Source organism: Coffea arabica, chromosome 4c (assembly GCF_036785885.1).
Source record: "Coffea arabica cultivar ET-39 chromosome 4c, Coffea Arabica ET-39 HiFi, whole genome shotgun sequence".
NCBI classification, from domain to species: domain Eukaryota; kingdom Viridiplantae; phylum Streptophyta; class Magnoliopsida; order Gentianales; family Rubiaceae; genus Coffea; species Coffea arabica.
This window is the reverse complement of record NC_092316.1, coordinates 14,352,583-14,360,465: the sequence shown is the minus strand read 5'-3', so window position 1 is coordinate 14,360,465 and position 7,883 is coordinate 14,352,583.

Below are 7,883 nucleotides of genomic sequence, written 5' to 3'. Positions count from 1 at the left end.
TATCCAATTGGGGACATCAGAGACCTCCCTAACTTAAGAGTTTACACTTTCATAGAACTCGTAGCTGTAACTAAAAATTTCAAAAATGATAGAGTGCTGGGAGAAGGTGGATTTGGAAGAATGTACAAACGTTGGATTCATGATAAGTCCACATCGAATGCCGAAGGGTGGCAATCAACCAGTTGTTGCAATTAAAAAGTTGGATCCTAAAAGTTTTCAAGGAACTTGGGAGTGGATGGTAATACACTAAGCTTGTAACTAACTGAACTTTTAGTCTTTCCAGATTTAGTTGGTATTTGCATTCTTCATCCTTCATGCAAACTACTCTTCTTATCTGAATCAATTATCTTGGCACATAAAAGACTAGTACATAATATGCTGGAATGAAGCTTGTCCATTTTGTGATGCCATCTCTCTTGAAATAATTCATTACTGGTCTTTCTTTCACTGTATCATTTCCCTGAGGAAACAAAAAAGAAAAAGTTCGGGTTGTTTTATCAACCAAGTTGCTTGCATCAAATTTAAAAAAAAAAAAAAGGAAATCATATAGCTTATATGGCAATAATACAAGAAGAGTCAAATGCATCAGACCTACTTAGAATTTGGCCTAAGTTATGCTATACTTGGTGATGCCAGTTATGGTTGTCATGGGCATACACTCATAGCATGGAAAGAATCAAAATAGAAATTACCTTTCTTTGCATGATTCTTTCCACTGCCCAAGGGGGAGTGTACTGCATAGAACAGCTAGTGAATTCATGTGTAGCAGTGAAAATTAAAATACAATGATATTAATTGGAGGGACAGAAAATACAATTATATTAAGCATGAAGAATGAATATTTGAAAATTGCATGATTAAGTTCAAATAAGTGAAACAAAATTGCATAACAATTTACGTTAATAATGTTAATGGGTTTGCTGTTGAGTTCTTACTGAAGAAAGAGTTCGCTATATCTTCTACATTTTCTACTTAAAAGAGGAAACTAGAAAGATGTTTGATTTTGTTGGCGATATACATCAATTACTCTTACTTGTGATACATGAAGAGATTTTGTTTGCCTTCTTTGTTGATTTTGAAAATTTCCTCATTTCCCGAGTTGCTTCAAAAGTTCTTTCATATTTCTTTATGCAGACTGAGATATGCAAGCGTGGAATGCTTTCCCATCCCAACCTTATTAAGTTCCTTGGTAACTACCAGAAGGATGAGGAGCTACTCCTTCTCGAAATAGACCATTTCAAATATTTGTTGGGAATATTACAATGCATATAAAGTAATAAGAAGGGAAAATCGTTCAAAGCGTTTCTCACATTTTACAAGATGGCTTTTTTCATCCCTCACTTTTAAAAGTGTAATTTTACGTCCCTTACAAATTTACATTGATCAAATTTGGTCCCTACTTAGGTTTCCAACTAGTTTTTGACCAGAATTCACTGCGTGACTTGTATGTGACCATTTTTTAAGGACAAAATTGTCAAATCAAATTTTTACATAATCTAATTCATAGTCTCTCACATTTCACAAAATGAATTTTTTCGACCCTAACATTTTACAAAATGTATTGTTTCGTTTCTCACATTTCAAAAAACGAAATTTTCCATCTTTCACATTTTTCAAAATGAATTTTTTTATCCCTCATTGATCATTTGTACGAATAGTTTTTTTTTTCCCTATAAACCCATGTATACGTCTATTTGATTTTATCTGAACAGTATGAATAACATGTAAGTTATCTCTATTGGATTTCATCTAAACATGCTAATTGTAGTTATGCACATGCAATTCAATAAATATATATAGGGGTTTAAAACTAATAATTTTGTTTGAAACTCATGTATATATTTATATGATTTCACCATTTGAACCTATTCAATATTTGCGACCTTTCTCTTTTGGTAATAATTTATTTATTGAGATGTATAATAAGGTCATCTAATTAATGGGTTCAAACTCGAATTCTATAATTGTGCTAATAAATTTCAGTTTAAATCTGAAATTTTTATTCGACACTTTTAAAACCAACAGTTGAATTACTTGCCTTGTGATTGTTTTAAAATTTGAAAGTGCCAATTGCTTATTTCTTTTTGCCATACTTTTCTTTTATTTACTTTTTCTATCCAAATTTAATTCAATATAAACACTCGATAATATTTAGGATTAAATGTCTTCTTTATTTTCAAATTTCGAGTAAAAGAAAATGAATATAAACGAAAAACTAACAATTTTTTTAAACCCATGTATATATCTATTTGATTTCACTTGAGCAGTACGAATAGTATGTAATATATCTCTATTTGATTTCACATGCCATTTGTATTGTTTAGGTGTTATCAAATAAATATATACATGAATTTAAAAAATATTATTCACACACATGATCAATAAAAGATGAAAAAATTCATTTTGAAAAATGTGAAAGATGAAAAAATTCATTTTATAAAATATAAGGGACGAAAAAATTTATTTTATGAAATATAAGGGATTATGAATCGAATTATATAAAATTTGATTTGACAATTTTGCCCTTAAAATATGATCACGTGTAAGGCACGTGGTGAATTCCGACAAAAAACTAGTCGGAAACCTAAGTAGGGATCAAATTTGACTAATGTAAATTTGTAAGGGACGTAAAATTATATTTTTAAAAGTGAGGGACGAAAAAAGTTATTTTGCAAAATGTGAGGGACGTTTTGAACGGTTTTCCCTAACAAGAATTGGTTTCAAATCATGATTAATTGTATATCATTTTCCTTTAAACTTTATTTGTCTGGTACAATGTGCAATAATTTTGGACAAATATCCTTTAGAATAAGATGCAGTTTGTTTGTCTTAAATTTTTTTACAAAGTAAGACAAATCCTTTTGAATTAAAAAGTATTTTTGAGAGAATTCAAAGCACTAAGAAAGTGATTTTCTGCAGCAAAGCACTCTTTACTTAATCTCTTTATATAGGAGAAATTGTTCTTATATGAGTATATTCAAATTATTATGTACAAATTCATGTACTTTAATTCATGCATCACATAATTCTATGATTAAATATATGAATATAATCTTACATTCAAACATCCCCACATACATGAATATATTTATTAATGAATATATATTTATCACAATGCATATCCATTTTAGAATCATTTGATTTATAATACAATACATGTATGTGTATCCTAAAATCACTAGATACGAATTTTGAAAATTTCCAACAATATTTGTCCCGATTAACACGATTTCTTGCTGTTTCTTTTACAATCCCACATCTTTGAAATTGTATCGAATTTTGTTTGTAGTAGTATATTGCAGAAAGGACTCGTCCCTTGGGCTGATCTCGTAAAAGTAAATTGTTATTGATAATGAGCCATCTGTGCTCAAATTTCTGTAAGCACCTTAATAGCAGTAATAAAGGAGTCAAGAACATAATCTTGTCCTTCTATCTACTAAAATTCGTAGCAATACCATCAAGTCTATCGAGTTTTAGCAGAACCAGATTTAGGGTCGCATTCGATTCTGCAATCAGACCAAAGAGGATATGGCGCTCGATCACTAGTGATCCGGACTGGATCCACGATCGGATCCAATTCTAGAAATTGAGAAGCTCTCTAGACACAATCCGGTTCTGAATTTGGCTTGAACCAAGCTAGAATCTGGTACCGGATCTTTTGAAAAATCCAGCTCTATTTCAATTTTATTTCCAAGTCTCATTCTTGCACAGTTTAACTCCCAAACGTACTTACCACACTTTCTTTGTACGTTCTATACTTCATTCAAAAAACTATTTCAATATTTCTAATTTCTAAAATGATTTCATACTCCTTATCCATTATCTGCTTAAGCAAGCAAATTTGACCAGAAGCCATGAAGGTATCATAAAAACACTTTTAATCGTCCATTGAATTTTCATTGCCACCACGACCACATTTTCCATTGGTCTGCCACCACCTCCACTACCAATCTGCTGTAGCCTCAACTCTATTTATTAGAGTACAAAGCTTACACATTATCCCTGGTATTTGTGTGTCATTGTTTTCTTCTTTTTGAAATCAGAACTTTGTGATTTTCTTTTCTGCTCGAAGACAGGTTTATACTATTACTATATGAGGGGTGATGACTAATTTAACATTGTTATAATGGGATAACATATGATTACAAACTATTACAAGGTTTTAGATTATCCTATGTTTGAATCATCATGTTTTCCTTGTTTGGCAAGAGATCTTTGTGACACTGTCTACAAATTTTTGACGAGATTTAGAGTTGCTCAAAGACCAAAAAAAAAAAAAAACTTTGTGAGGGGTGAGGACTGATTTGGATTAAAGAATTTAATGCAACAAGATGGTTTGCAATTAAGTAACATACGATATACGACCTGTAATGCAACATCTATCTACATTGTTCTTGGTTTGAATCATTTTTTCTTCGACATAAAATCTTTGTGACATTATTAAGAATTTTTTGATCAGATTCGAAGTTGTTGAAAAACAGATCTATACTCTGTGAGGGGCAAGAAGTGATCTCGCTCTATTGAATTTACGTGTTGTATAAGATGGTTTATAATGGTGTAACATGCAATTCACATAAAACGATTGCGCTGACAATAGACCGGCTAATATTTTTGATACTTTGATTTTTGGCTTTGTCTAGAAACTTGTAATGAGATTTGAAACTGGTCATAGATGGATTTATGCTCGAGTTAGGCGAGGAGTGATTTAGTACTATTGTAGAATTTTAATGTTGTACAAAGTAACAAAATGTTTTAGAATAGTGTACTTGCGATTTTTACAATTCATTCGTTGCAAAGGTCTTACACGGTTCCTGATATGAAAATCAGGCCTTTTTGGGCATGAAATCTTTGTGCTTTTCGTTTGACTTTTTATTTTTTATTTTTTTTTTATGAGATTTGGACTTGCTTGAAGACTGATTTCCACTGCGCAAGGGGCGAGGAGTGATTTCTCCTAAATTCGGAGAAGTTTGGTGTTGGATCTAGAAAAGTAGTGGCGGAGCCACCATTGCTTAGCCTTGATTGGGTTCTATTAAGGAGCGTTGTACTTGAATTCAATGCACAAAATGGAGTGGATCCATGTAAATTTCATTGGAGGAAGCCTGTCGAAGATGGTGGCTGGTCGCCGGCCCTGGTCAGGCAACCATGATCGTTAAGTCAACGAATCAATTCACGGTGTCAATTAATGGAAGACAAAAAGAGCAATGAGATTCCAAACTATTCAGCTTTCTCTCGGGTGGCTTACAACTTTACAAGAGATGGTGCTGTCCCGCAAAGAGATATTTTTTGAGTTTTTGACCATAATGCATGCCAATCAAGTCAGGATAGCTCACTCCCACATGGGAAGGCAGCTGACAGAATGGTCAGAGGCCTCACACTGATTAATGTAAATTCTTCCAACTTTTAGAGTAAACCTGTACGAATTAAAGTAGAAATTTAAATTTGTCAGTGCATATAACTAAACTGACGATTTTAATAAAGTTATACGAGTTTACCTAAAAAAATTTCTAAGTTTCTGTTTTTACGCACAATACACAGACACAAATATGTAAACATGTCAATGCCTTGAATTTAATTTCTTAAATTCATACTCTACTCAGACTCAGACACTGTAAAAGAGTAATAGATATGGATGAAATCTGATTTTCTATGATCCATATCTAAATTCAAATCCAAATCAAATTTTACCTAAATTCATATATATATATATACACACGTGTGTGTGTGTCAGTAAATTTATAAAATAACCTAATATTCTATGACTATTTAATTGAAGACAATAAAATTTTAGGATTGTTAGATTAAAGAATATGCTCTTAACATAAGAAAACATCACCTAATCCTACCTATTTCTTACGTGCCTCTGATGTCATTGTCTCTGTCTCTATTTCGTTTCATCAAAAAACCTGCAAGCTACTGTTCCTTTTGCCCTATCATCTTTAGATTTGTCTTTAGAAATATTTTTACTTATATTTTACCTACGAATGCCTGTTGGATACTCAAACTCATTTGATACTTTTAGGTTTGAATTTTCTTTTTCATACCTATACGGGTTTGAATTTGAGTTTAGATCTAACTAGATTTAATAAATTTGAATTGAAATCAAAGAGATCAAATCCAAACTCTATCCATTGACATGCCTACAAATAAGTACCAAAAGAAAAGATGGACAGGGACTTTCCAGTGCTGGTGTGATAAAATAAAAATAAAATGTGAAAGTCCTGATTTTTTGTTGTTTGGACAAAAAATTTAATGTCTTTATTCCGGGTTTTGTTTTCTAAAGTTAGATTCATGTGAATGTACTGTTCATTAACCTTTACGTTTTTGTAAAAGTAATTGAGTAAAGAGAATCAGTAGTCACTAAATTTTCAAAAAAATTCTCATATTTGTCATTAAATATTTTTCATCTCAAATTAGTCATATCAACTATTCTTTTTAAATTCATTCAACTATATTAAGGCCTCCATTCTCTCTGAGTTACTCCTCTCTTCTCTCAAACCAAACAACAACTTAACAACACCTTTTTTTCATGGGAAGAGAAAGGCCACTTTGATCTCTCTTCCTCCCCATAATAATTTCTTTTTTATGTATTGGCAAGTAATAAAGTATTTCCTAAAATTTATATCCTAGTGTTTTTTAGCAAGAAATTCCTTCTCTCTTTGAGTTTTCCTTGAGAGAGTGTCTTCTCTTCTAAAATTCCTAGTGGGTTTTATTTGATTTGTCTTTTTTTGTTCTGTTTTCTTTATCAAATATGGATTGTTTCAAATCTGTTTGTCAAATTTGAAATTTCTGAGTATATTTTGTCAAATCTCAATTTGATATATGGGTTTCAAGCAGTTAAACAATAGATTTGATGGAGAAGAAACATGCACAAATATCCGTTGGGGTCAAAGAAATTAATGTCATTTGGAATAAGTTTTTTTTTTTTCTTTTTCTTTTTTTGATTTTTTTTTTTTTTATATAAGCGGAAGGACTCGAACCCGAGATCTCTTGCTTTCACTCCCTCCCCCCGTACCACCCAACCCAACCCTCCCCCCGGAATAAGTTGGAGATTCATAATGCGATTTTATAATCTTCTCAAATCTGATGCATCCGTAGATCCTTCAGATCTATTGTTTTGGTGACATGTTTGATGATTATTTTGTATCATTAGTGCAGATTTTATGAATGAAATGATAATTTCCAAAAAAAAAAGACAAAGAAAACTATATTAAGGCCTTATCCTCGTTTGCTTTAGATTTTGTAAAATCAAATTATAAAAAGTGATTACACAATATAATCAAAATCAATAAAAACTATGGGCCTGTTTGGCAAATGTGTTTAGGCCATGTTTGTCTCCTATTAGTTTTTTAATAACTTTAACTACAGTAATTTCAAAAAAGTTGTCAAAAATTTTAAACTATCCACTTTAAAATACCCAAAACACAAAAAATTTTCCTTTCCTCCTTTCTTCTTCAACCTCAAGCCACCACCACCTCTACCTACGATTCATGCGCTGGCCACAACTTTTTTTTTTTTTTCTTTTGCTTCTTCCTCTCCCTCTCTCCCCTCCTCTCTCCCCCTTTCCTCCCCTTCCCTCTCCCTCTCTCCCTCCCTTGCCACCTTCCCCCTCCCTTGCCACCTTCCCCCTTCCCCTTTGACCAGATCGCAGCCATGATCTGGTCTCGTGACTAGATCATGGCTCGCGACCAAATCGCGGCTGCAATCTAGTTAGGGGGAGGGTGATGGTGATGGGGGAGGGGGCAGGGGGCAGGGGAGGAGTGGGGGAGAGAAAAAGCAAAAAAAATTGTTTCTATTGCTACAACTTCCGACAAGGGAAGGAGATGTGGCGAGGGAGGGAGAGTGGGAGGGGTAAGGGGAGGAAGGGAGAGGGAGAAGGAGAAGAG